The sequence below is a fragment of the Taeniopygia guttata genome, chromosome 11 (genome assembly GCF_048771995.1).
Source record: "Taeniopygia guttata chromosome 11, bTaeGut7.mat, whole genome shotgun sequence".
NCBI lineage: Eukaryota > Metazoa > Chordata > Aves > Passeriformes > Estrildidae > Taeniopygia > Taeniopygia guttata.
In genome coordinates, this window is record NC_133036.1 from 18,428,046 (window position 1) to 18,440,424 (window position 12,379).

Below are 12,379 nucleotides of genomic sequence, written 5' to 3' on the forward strand. Positions count from 1 at the left end.
GCAGGGGTTGTTGATCTGTTAAAGGATCATTGCCTTTCCAAATTGCATTTCAGGAAGATAGGAACTGTAACCTGCAGTCTGCATGATTTCTGTGTCCAAAGGTGATCCTGTGTGTGTGTGCCTGTGTATGTGCCACCCTCCCTCGGGCACTTACTGCACTTTGGTTATGGCTGCTACAGCCGTGTGTCCATCACATTCCCTGTTCTGGGGACTAGATATGTGCCTCAGGCCAGGCCAGCTGCAGGACAGGAGCACTGAGCTGAGAAGCTGCTGTTAGCTGGCAGGTGTCACCAGTATTACTTTTATGATCAGTGGCTCTAATGGCAAAACCCTTTCTAGGGAATCCTGCTTACAGTCGGTAGATGAACCACAAAGGACAGACTCCATCTATTTTCCAGAATACTCTTTGGTATCTAAAAACAAGTGTTTCTCAGAAAATGATTGCTTGGGATTTTTTTTGCAAAACACAATGAGAGAACACAGGTTGCAATGCATAAAGTGCACTTATGCTCAGTCACTTGGAAGAAGGGTGTGCTGGAGCACCCATGTTTGAATTTTAACTGTTGACTGTGAGCCAGCCACAGAGGTGACGTAGGCGTTTTTTAAAATTACATTAGTAACTTAGTGGGGTGTCTGTAAGCAGGCCAGCTGCACCACAGCTCTTGACTGACACAATTCCATAGTGAAGATGCACAGGTCTGAGCCTAAAGGAGAATTTCCCAGGAGATAAATAATGCCCTATCTGATTCTTCAACCTTGATTGCCTACAGTGTCCTGAGACAAACACAGGAAGATATATGGAAAAGATTTCATTGTTGCTGCTGTTGTCCCTGGTTACAAACCCTCTAATAGATTTGGAGATGTTGAAGATAATCTGTGGGAATGTGGATCATTTTTAACTGGTGTTTTAGTCCAGAACTGGAAATAATGGTGATGGAAGAAAAGCTAAGCCAGGCTGATTTGTTACAGTAAAGCTGTGCTGTACTTTAGATTACTTATTAACAAACAGCAAATGGGCCTCTGCCTTGACCTTTTTCATTTGAGCAAATATACTCTTCCTACCCCTTGTAAACAGAAGTTACTGGTAACTGAGTCACATACCCCCTCACATCCCTGGAGTTAGTTTTTTTTCATCTGTGGCAAGGATTTTAGTCAAGTTGAATTTTGCCAGGCTCGCCAAGGTTATTAGCAGTATTATTAGTCTTAATAATACAACAGTAATAATACTTATTGGGATCACCATAAACCTGAAAACATCTAAGTACCTCACAAATACTAATTAAAAAAACTCCACAGGAGATCTGAGAAAGCAGCAGAAATTGTCAGCTTTGCTTCAGAGCTGCAGAGCTGAAAATAGCCACCAGCAAGCAGAAGTGGCAGTTTGCTTGATGAATTTCAATTAATGGCTGTTCCCTTGGTGGCATGAAATGGCAGGTACACAGTGCCTCTGGCAACACTGCCAGGTTAAAGCAGCAGCCCACAGCACAAATCTGGGGCAGCAGGAGTCAGTAGTAGGTTTGGGAACTGGAATCAGAAGGATAGGTTCTTCCACTGAAAGCTGGGTTTCCAGTAGCTGCCGTGCTTTTAGTGGGACTGCCCCAGGTATCCTGTGCCTTAGGATCCATGGTGGATGGCTCCTTTGGAATATCCCACTCTGCAGATCTTCAGTGAAGCTGAAGATCAAGAACATGCCTACAGATCTGCAAACGTCCCAACAAGTTATGGCTATCCATTCCTTTGGCAGCTTTTATGTTAAAATTTTTGAATGAAGGAGGCAAACTCTGACAGCCACAAGGAAGACCTCTGCAAAAGTGACTACTTTTCCTACATAATTATTTCCCTGACTTGTCTCTACTGGTATGAAACCTCCAGTGGTGGCCGAAACACGACAATAGCACCAAGAAGTTTGTAGAATGCATCTCAATTTTCAGTTAATGTATCCTGCAGATATCACCCAAATCCTTTTTTTCAAGGAAAACATCAGGTACTTGATTAACAAGGTGAAAGTTTCATCTAGATTCTTAACTGGTGATGTCTAACAGATTTGGCAGCATGGGTTAATTACTTGTACTAATGTCAGACTCCTCTAAGGTACATTATGCCACAGCATTTTGATGATTGGATGTACAATTTGGAGGAGTAATTTTTTTTTTGTTTTGTTGATTTGTTCAAAAAACTTATCATTTGTAGGCATAGAAAGGACACAGACAAAGTCAATCTGGACACAGACAAAGTCAGTCTTCATTTGAAATCAGAAGGACAAAGTCCTAAGAACAGCAGCCTCACAAGTGAGAGAGCCAGGTGCAGTTTCTCACTCTGACACAGAGTGCCCATGTCTGTGTCAGAGTGATAACACTGAGCATGTCACATAAGTTGTCTGTCCCCAGTTGTAAAATTAGGATAAAAATAGTAGTTAGTTCACATCAAAACAGTACAAAAAAGAAATTTTGCCTACGCTGAGTCTTCACCAATCAGTGTCTTCTAAGACAAAATGCATTGAGGCCAGACTGATTCAATTTTCTTGCCTGTGATACAATAATTCATCTTTGACAGGTGGGCAATTTCTTACTCTGTGACTGTTCTCACTCCCTATGCTCCACAACCTGTGAAGACATTCTCTGAGCACCTCTTCTCTTCTCTGGAATGGTGGATGCTCTGACTTCACCATCAAAGCCATCCAATTTACTCCATTTAATTTCCACAAGTTCTTTAGAAAGCTCTCCACCTTTGCAATGAATTTGAAGCATCTCATTTGTTGACAATACATCCTTATGTTTCACATGTTCCTTTACAACCTCCGTGATACCTACTCCAATTGCTCCTTGTAAAAAAGACACTGGTCCTATGGCTGAAATTCTGTGAGGTCCTGGTTTTGCAGGCATGGCAGGGTTCATTTTCCTCCACTTCCCTGTGTCTCGTCTGCCCCAGCCCCAGCAGTTCCTCTGCACAAACACACTGGTGCCACAGAATGTTTGCCATGTGATGCCTAGTAACTTAAATGAGAACCTCATAGCTGCCATCCCACACAGACAGCTGCTGTCCCAAACTCTGTTTCATGCAGACAGACAGTCTGTAAAAGCAAACAGTTCAGGCTTGACCAGCTTTCCCCACTCACGTGTTATCCCAGAGCAGAAGCAGCTGCTGGGCCCACATTCAGGCAGGAATGAAGTGGTGCTGCATCTCTCTGGGAGCCCTGCTAGCCAGCAGATCCCAGAGTACACAGCCCAAGCAAAGGTGGGGGTCCTCTGCACACCCCACTGCTCTTGCACTCTCCAGGTGTAACATCTGGCAAACATCAAAGTGGGGCAGGAAGAATCCCACCCTCACCCTCCCGCCCCCTCCCCCCAGGCTTGGCAGGAGTTTTGGGAGTTTCTGCAGGGTAAGGCACTGTCCAGTTACACACCCTTGGCTGTACATTCACAGAACCACAGAATTACACAGAGCTTTCTGAAGAGCTTTTGTGACTGGGATAGAAAAAAAAATAAGCAAAGGCAGGATGAAGGGAAGGATGCTGGAGTCTGCTGACAACCTGAGAGGACACCTTTGCATGGGAGAACTTCCTGTTCACAGGCTGGGGACAGCTATGTATAACCTCCACTTGCCAAGGGCAGAGGTTCTCTGGATTTGTGTAGACCCCACTTTCTCCTAGCTCTGTCTCACCCAGCTGTGGGCTGGCCTTCACTGTTGGCCCTATTTCCCTCCCACAGCAGGGAAGGACAGACAATCCTACCAGCAGACAGCAGGACCATAATGTGGGACTACAGTAAAGAAGTGAGCTGCTGAGGCCCCAGACTCATGGGCACATGAATCCAATGCAGGCATCAAAGAGAAGGATCATGTTGGCACAGCTTTCTGCATTGTTCTTTCTCACTTCCATGAATCCATCAGCTGCCAAGAGCAGCTGCCTAGTGGGGCAGGCCTGCTCCACACCACCCAAATATCCAGGAAGTGTTCTGCACCTGCAGCAGGGCAACAGTGCAACACACCATGCCCTTGCCTAACCCTCCTTTCCTTTCCCTTTCCTTTCCTTTCCTTTCCTTTCCTTTCCTTTCCTTTCCTTTCCTTTCCTTTCCTTTCCTTTCCTTTCCTTTCCTTTCCTTTCCTTTCCTTTCCTTTCCTTTCCTTTCCTTTCCTTTCCTTTCCTTTCCTTTCCTTTCCTTTCCTTTCCTTTCCTTTCCTTTCCTTTCCTTTCCTTTCCTTTCCTTTCCTTTCCTTTCCTTTCCTTTCCTTTCCTTTCCTTTCCTTTCCTTTCCTTCCCTTTCCTTCCCTTTCCTTTCCTTTCCTTTCCTCTTTCCTTTCCTCTTTCCTTTCCCTTCCCTCCCCCTTCCCCTTCCCCTTCCCTTTAACCAAACCCTGGGTTTGTTGGTAGCTGTGTCCTTCCCTGCAGAGCACACCTGGGAGTGATGTCAGGTGAACAGTGTCTCACCATCACCCTGTTCCTTGGCTCTCAGGCAATTGCAGCAGAGTGTGGGGTGACCATCCCTAGGCCTAGCTCTGTGCCCAGAACTTTAGTCCTCTCCTTCTCTGTGGAGGTGCCCCTCAGCAGTAAAAAAGAAACACAAAGGCTCTGGAAAGCTCTGTGATGCAGTGCAGTTTTTCCATCTCTTTATACACATTACTCTCTGAATGAGCAGAGATAGTAAACTTGCTGATTCATTAACATCTTTGCCATCTTGGCTGCTTCAAATGAGAGTTCACTCTGACCCAAGAATGATTTACTTCTCTTGGCTGCTCATCACAAACTGATACTGTCCCCAGTCCCTCAGACTTTGAGGGATTTGTGTACAAATAAATTTTATTGAAACACTTGTGAAGTTGTTACTTTTGAGCAGTGAAACACTCAAGTCTCTGATAGAGAAGGGAATGATATCTAGAGTTAGTGCTGGGAGAGGACTACTCACCAACTTCATACCCAGCCACCTTCCTTAAACCTACCAGTATCAGCATATTTGCCAAGTCACAGCTTGGGATCATGGAAGATGGGATGAGAACTTGTGACACTCAGGGGCCCTGAGCTGGGTCTGTGCATGGATTGGAAATAGGCTCCCAGGCTGCCAACCACTGCACCTGTCCATCCCATACAGGCTGCAGCCACCTTCTGTCGCATCACCAGAAAAGCTTCATTTCCTCCTTCTCACCTCAGCTGTCACCAGCAGCTGTTTTTGCAGATGATTTCAGCTTTAGTCCTATTACCTTTGTCTCCTTTCTTTTCTCATTGTGCTCTAAGAATCTGTTAATGCCCGTCCACTTTTCCATGAACAATCACAGTCTCACTGAGCAATGCAAAGCTGTGGTCAGTTAAGATTTTCTGCAGTGCATGTTATATGACACTATTGTGGCCAAGAAACTGCCCCCTTCCTCCCCACTAGCTACATCTTCCCACTTGTGAAACCATCCCCTAAGAACCAGAAGAACTCACTCCAGGGTGAGATGCCGGATTTGGCCCTGAAACTTTGTTATTAGTGCTGACACCAGAATCTAAAGAGGTGCTGCTCAGCTGCACCTCCCATAAAGCTCACCAGTATGGAAGGTGGTTTGCATACCTCAGTATTAGCCCCATTATTATCACAGGACAAATCAAAACCATCATAAAAAAATTTTGCAATAACCTCAGTTTAAACAATAGTAAGAAGAAAAAAAATCTTGCCAGGCCAGATGGCAAACTCTTGGTTTCTCACATGATGACGGTCAAATTACCATCTCCACAAAAGAACATTACAGAATATATTTAATAAACCTTGGAAATGTTTATCAAAGTGGCAGTACAGCTCCTGACTGATCTGCCTGGATCTGTCCACATGAAACAGCCAAATGTAGGCTAAATAAAGGACTCAAATGCATAAAGCTAGACTTCAACAGTACTCAGGCACGGAAGTGCAGAGTCACAGAGGTCCTACTCTCATGTGCCTGTACTCTGTGGTCTCTCCTTGGCTCACACTCAAGTTTTATGCTTCCACATAAAGCATCTCTGAGGATGGCCACAACAGCATCTCTGAGGAGATGCACTTTACACTATCTTCCATGGGCATCCAGAGATGAGGTACCTCTTCTCTGAATGCCCTAAGGGATGGGGTCTCAGAAGTCAGCTCCAGGAACACCAAATGCAGCCTGAGACTCCTCAAACCACATGGCTCCAATCCCTTCACTCTCAAACAGAAGCTGCCCACCAACAGTGGGACAGGGAGAGCAACCACCCCATTAGGGGAGGGCACAGTTTCACTCTGAAGACCTTCACTCAGAATAGCTGATCAGCTGGCAGTTAGACAGTCTCATGGGAAGTGAGACAAACACTCTCAGATTGAGGAAGGCATTGAACTCAGGTCTTGCACTTCCTCAGCGAATGCTCTAAAACAAAAGACAGTGACTTCGACATAAACCACAAGGAAGGAACACTACTCTCTTATCTCCAAGAGCACTGTCCTTGAGGAGATGCATGCCATCAGAGTGTTTACAGGACTCAAGCACTGAGTGAGGCTTCTAAGCTCTGATGGCAGGGATGGGAGGGAAGAAGATTTCAGAAACACTGTATTTTCAGTCTGCCCTCAGACACCAAACATGGTCTCTGTTTGGGAGCGAGATGTCTCAAATGTCTAGGTTAGGACTGAAAGTAGCCCTTATTGAACAGGGACAACGAGAGGGAGAAAGTGCTATGTCACTGTCTCACATTGCTGCTCCATCTCTTGGGAGCATACACTCATCTGGACTACGATCCCTTCAGCCCATCCCAGCAGCCTGGCCTGCTGCCATGGGCTAGGAAGCCTTGGCACAACAGTGGCACAACAGTGCTGCTTTTGGCACCAGGGTCTGGCTCCTGAGACTAGAGACAGTGGCACCTCATCTTCGGACACTGAGCCTCCCACACCCTGACTTGCAGTAAGTCAGCACCACTCTTGCAGCTCGGGGGACTGGGGTGCCTGGGTGGCACCATTAGCACCAGGGGCTTGTCTTTCATCTATGCTCTTTGGACAGAAGGATGTGGTTCACTGAAGCTTTATGGGCTTTTGGCTGGTGAATGGACATCTTCTATGGGAATTTGTTTTGGTTCTTCTGTATTTTTGTCTTTTGGTGGGACAGTACACTTTGAAAATTTCTTTCCCCCCGTCCTTATAGAAAATAGGAGAAAAAAAATGACCTGACTTTCATCCTGCAGCAGAACAATCTTTACACTGTCCTAACTTCTGCCTCATCTGTGCACAGTGTACTTTCATGGCCTTATCTGTTATCTTGCAATAATAATACAACAACAATAAGAAAACAAATTTTCCATATAAACCAAAGCAATAAATGTGCATCAGCTGCAAGTGCTGGTTGTTAATCCCATGAAAAAAGGTAATACGACACAATTTATGCAAGCTGTTTTCCTTGGCAGATGTTATTTCCATTTCCAGTGTAAAGGCTGAAGTGACTTACACCACTCTTAACTTTAGTTAAACCCTGCTATAGCTACTGAAGCCACTGCAGAGTTCTGCTTTCATGTTGCTGCTAGCACAGGGAGTTTCAGAATAATTTTGGATTGGCTTGGATACAAGTCTAGCAGGGTGCTACAAATAGAAATAGCAGAAGAAGGTAGTAGAGTAAAAATATGCAGTGTTAGATCACGGGTGGAGAAGTAGCACAGACAGGAAGCCAATGAAGGCAACAGGCATGCTGCTGCTCTCTGCCACTTGCTAGATTTTGAATGCGCTCTATTTCCAAATTTCTGAAAAAACTGCCACTTGCATTAACCTTGCCTCCTGCCTACTCACCAGCATTGGTAGTCATTCTGGATAAAAAAGCAGCCATGACAGGAAGGGCGACATCTGCTTGAAAAGCTGTCCTTTCAAAGCCACCCTGTGCATTGCACCACAGCTCACACAGTCACCGCGCTGTGAAGTTTCACATCACAAACAGCTACACTGGGGCACAGCCCTGCACTTGAACCTCTCTGACCTTTGGGGATACCTGTTTGCAGCCTGGGCTCAAGCCATTCCTCTGATGGCCCATATCTGACAGTCTAGACTCGGCTGGTGTACCTAATGGCCTGGCTTGTTGTCCAAGACCACGGCCAATTCCCACTGTCTCATGTGGGATTTGTCAGTCACATTAAGGAATCTGAATTTGGATTTAGGAACCTGACTGTGGGACTTGGAGTGGAAAACTTTAGCCAGTAAGACTACACAATCCTATTACCATGACAGCACAGGAATGTCAGAACTCAGCAACCTGCAATAAGGTGCCACTTTAAATGTAGATTAAACTGAAAACAGCCCTTATGGCCTACAGCGCCTGGTACAAGTGTCTGCCAGCTGAAATGCCTTGAAGTAACTATTGCTAGTGAATCAGGTTCTGGCTTAAGATGCCTGCAGTTGCCTTGAGACACAGACAGATTTTTTTTTCCAGAGACACTGTTTTGTTTTGTTTTTTTTTTAGTACCATATGAAACTTGGCAGCTCCAACCCTACGGAGATCCATGCAACCCTCCTGCAAACCTCCTGTTTGCTTTGGTTCCATGGCACATCCACTGAGTTTCATTCATTTCAGCATCACAAATCTCCAAACTCAGCCTAGGGAGACAAACTATGCCAAGCCCAGACTCCAGATATGGAGCAGGACTGTTCCCCTTCCTTTGAACACCTCTGTGTGAAACCAAGTTGCCCTACTATGACACAGGAAAAATATCAGCACCTAGTGCAAGGTGTTGGGAGGATGTATTTTCTCATCTGTTTGCAACTTGAGGGTGAAACAAAGGGTGATTTTTTTTTCCCTGGCTGGTGTCTTCCTGCTAGCCAGAGACAAAGTCACTTTTCCTTTTGGTTCCCTTGGATCTGTCCAGCGATGATCTCAGAGATTTGTTGACATGCCGGTGGGCACTTCTGACATTGGATGGGGTGCCAGTGGTTCTGCATTTTCTTTTCCGACAACTCCCAGAGGACAGTGATGCTTTTATGCTTAATATATGCTGTCGTTTTGTATTATAGCTTTTCTTTGGAAGTAACTTCATCAAGGACCAAAAGAAAACACAATCCCAAACCCCAAAATCCAAACACCATAGAAAACTGAGGAGTTCTGCAGACATCACACATGAATTACTGTTCCTTCAACTGACACAGAGCCAAAAGAAGCCATAGCCTGCCTGCTTTACAACGCAATCTGCCACTGACTGGTGGTTACTGGTCACCAACATGACTTCCCTAGATTTCTGCTCTTTTTCTTCTCCAGTCCCATGATGTGGTGAGGCCCTTGATCAAGGCTTTTGCTGCTGTATCAGCATTTCTGGCATGAAAAAAAAAGTTGTGACAATAGAGCAAAACTTTGGATTCCACAGTTATGTTGCTTGAAGACATAAATGACCAAGCACAACCCCAGTGCCTAACTGTCCTCCTCCTCAGTCTGTCCTCCCAGGCCTGATTCATGCAGCAGTCACAGAGTGACAGCAAGGGTTACAGTCTTGCATCAAGAACTGACAAATGACTTGCACAAAGCAGACTGCATGGATTTGCATGTAATGGTTCAATGTGCTGGAATAATACTCCAGCACACTCCATCCAATTTCACCTTCAGCTAAGTACAGTAATTCATTCAATATCGCAATACACTTGACAGCTTAAGAAACCTTTTTTATTTTATTAGGCTTAATTCCCTTTGTATCACTCTTGTTTTCCCTGCATGACTGTTTGGGAATGCCATACAGTTACAGGACTAAAATAGACTAGTATACACCAAGTATGTGAATGACTATACACCGTGATAAAAACAATGCCATAACTTTGGGGTGATTTTTCAGTAATTCTATTTCTGTTGATACAGGTTTTGTCTGAAAACATAACTGACTAGGTTCTGGTGAATAAAAAAAATCAGATAAATGATAGATGGGAGTATACCTCCCACACGTCCTGGGGTTTTCAAAGGCATGCCTACTCCCTACACTCTACACACAATCTATACATTTTAAGATCCAGAAGGCACCTTTTTTTCACAGTTAACTTTATAATTTTACACTAGGCTTCGTAATCCTAAAATACCTCTGTGGCACAAAGCCACGTATACAATACGTGGGTGGAAAAGCTGTTAGCATAGTGGGAAAATATTCTGCTGAAACTCAAAACTTGGAGGAAACAGCTGAGTCACGCTTTCACAGTTAAGGTAGTCTGGGCTTGTTCCTCTCTCCTGTGCCCCTGGATGGTGTCTGGCACACTCCCCCATGCTCTGACTCCCACTGACTGCTGGACACTGCTAAACAAGAACTGCCTTGGAAACACTGGGCTTTCCTCCCACAGGTGACCCTTCCCATCCCGGCACACAGACTGGATGGACACGGATTCTCTGGGGAAGCCCTGGGCACGTGCAGCAGTGCAGGTACCTCTGCCCTGGCTGACTCACACACAGCAGCTCTGCCTTGGTGTTCAAGGTGATACTCAGCAACACCACCAGCTTCACAATGAGATCACAGTTCTCAAGGCAAACTATGTTTTTCTGACCTTAGAAAAAAACCTTTTTTCTTAAAAATCATGGACATAGGAAATATTTCAAAGCCTAGCTCAAGTGCACTAAGCTAAAGGAATGAGACAACAACTTTGAAAAAAAAATCTCATTCATTCTTTTTTCTTCTTTTCTTTTCTTTTCTTTTCTTTTCTTTTCTTTTCTTTTCTTTTCTTTTCTTTTCTTTTCTTTTCTTTTCTTTTCTTTTCTTTTCTTTTCTTTTCTCTCCTCTCCTCTCCTCTCCTCTCCTCTCCTCTCCTCTCCTCTCCTCTCCTCTCCTCTCCTCTCCTCTCCTCTCCTCTCCTCTCCTCTCCTCTCCTCTCCTCTCCTCTCCTCTCCTCTCCTCTCCTCTCCTCTCCTCTCCTCTCCTCTCCTCTCCTCTCCTCTCCTCTCCTCTCCTCTCCTCTCCTCTCCTCTCCTCTCCTCTCCTCTCCTCTCCTCTCCTCTCCTCTCCTCTCCTCTCCTCTCCTCTCCTCTCCTCTCCTCTCCTCTCCTCTCCTCTCCTCTCCTCTCCTCTCCTCTCCTCTCCTCTCCTCTCCTCTCCTCTCCTCTCCTCTCCTCTCCTCTCCTCTCCTCTCCTCTCCTCTCCTCTCCTCTCCTCTCCTCTCTCCTGATTCTACAGTCAGCATTATTATTTTGGCAAAAAAGAGGGAGCTGCCTATGAGCCAATTATTACTACATAAAATTACTGAAATTACAAAGGTCTATAAGTAATAACTGCCAACAGATTATAGGCTCTACTAATGCAGTCACCCATGAAATTTATAAGGCTTATTTTAGAAAGAACTCTTGTACAGCCTATACATTTTGATCCCCAGAAAATAAAACTTGGCTTGAAAATATTTTGACCTTTTGACCTGCATTTTAATCATAATGCAAGATTTTCCTGAAAACTAGTTTTTGTGTGTACAAATCAGAAAAGCTTACACGGATGTAAACAACAGCTCAGTTTGTATGTGTAACAATGTGCCAGGTTTTAGGTCTGTAAGAATAATTTTCATGTGAACTGCAACAACAGTATATACCATACACACACAGCCATGCAAATGCTGTTGTTGGGATTCAGTGGCTTGTGGGACAGGTTTGCCAAAATGGCAATATCACAGGTAACTTTTGCATTTTAAGCCCTGTAACAACAAGACCACTTTTTTCTGATAACTCTTCCATAAAACCTATTTCCCAGTTTTGAGTTATGTATTAATGTGATAGCTTCTAGTCAGTCTGATATGTTAGTTGTGTGGAGGAAAAGGCACCCATGTATTTCCTCCTCTACTGGGACGATATGATCCATATTGTACATCATAAAGCAGTGCTCAGGATGTGAACATACTCCAAACTTGAATAACCTTACTGTGCTCTACCATCACATTGGAATTATGGGTGGGACTCTTGTTGATGAAAGAAATGGAGGGAAGGAATCCTATATATTTTCAAAAATTTAGACAATTTTTCTTGTTGTTCTCACATTTCACAATACTGGAAATTACTCTGTCATGGGCACAAATAAGTTTTTATAAATAAGCAGATTATGTTATATAGCATGAAAACTAAAAAAATAAAGTAAGCTCAGCACGCCTACACACTGCCTGCCATCATCAAGCACTCAAACATGCCCAGGCTTTGGCTGGATAACATTTCAAGTGCTGGGCCCTCCAAGAGCTGATGATCGTTTTCTCTCTCTCGGGCCCCTTTTCTCCTTTTCCTGGACTTTTATCCTGGAACATTTGCTCCCAGTCCAGGTAAACTCAATGCTAATTTTGCAACTGGAAGAATTAAACTCTAATAGCTTCACATCCTAACTGCAGCCTTTTTTCTTCTCTCTCTCTGCAACCACAGCAATATATAAACTTTCCCTCTGTTAACAGCATGACCCAAAAGAAAAGGCAGACACAACTTCATGTGCTTCCAGGAAGCTCCTCCA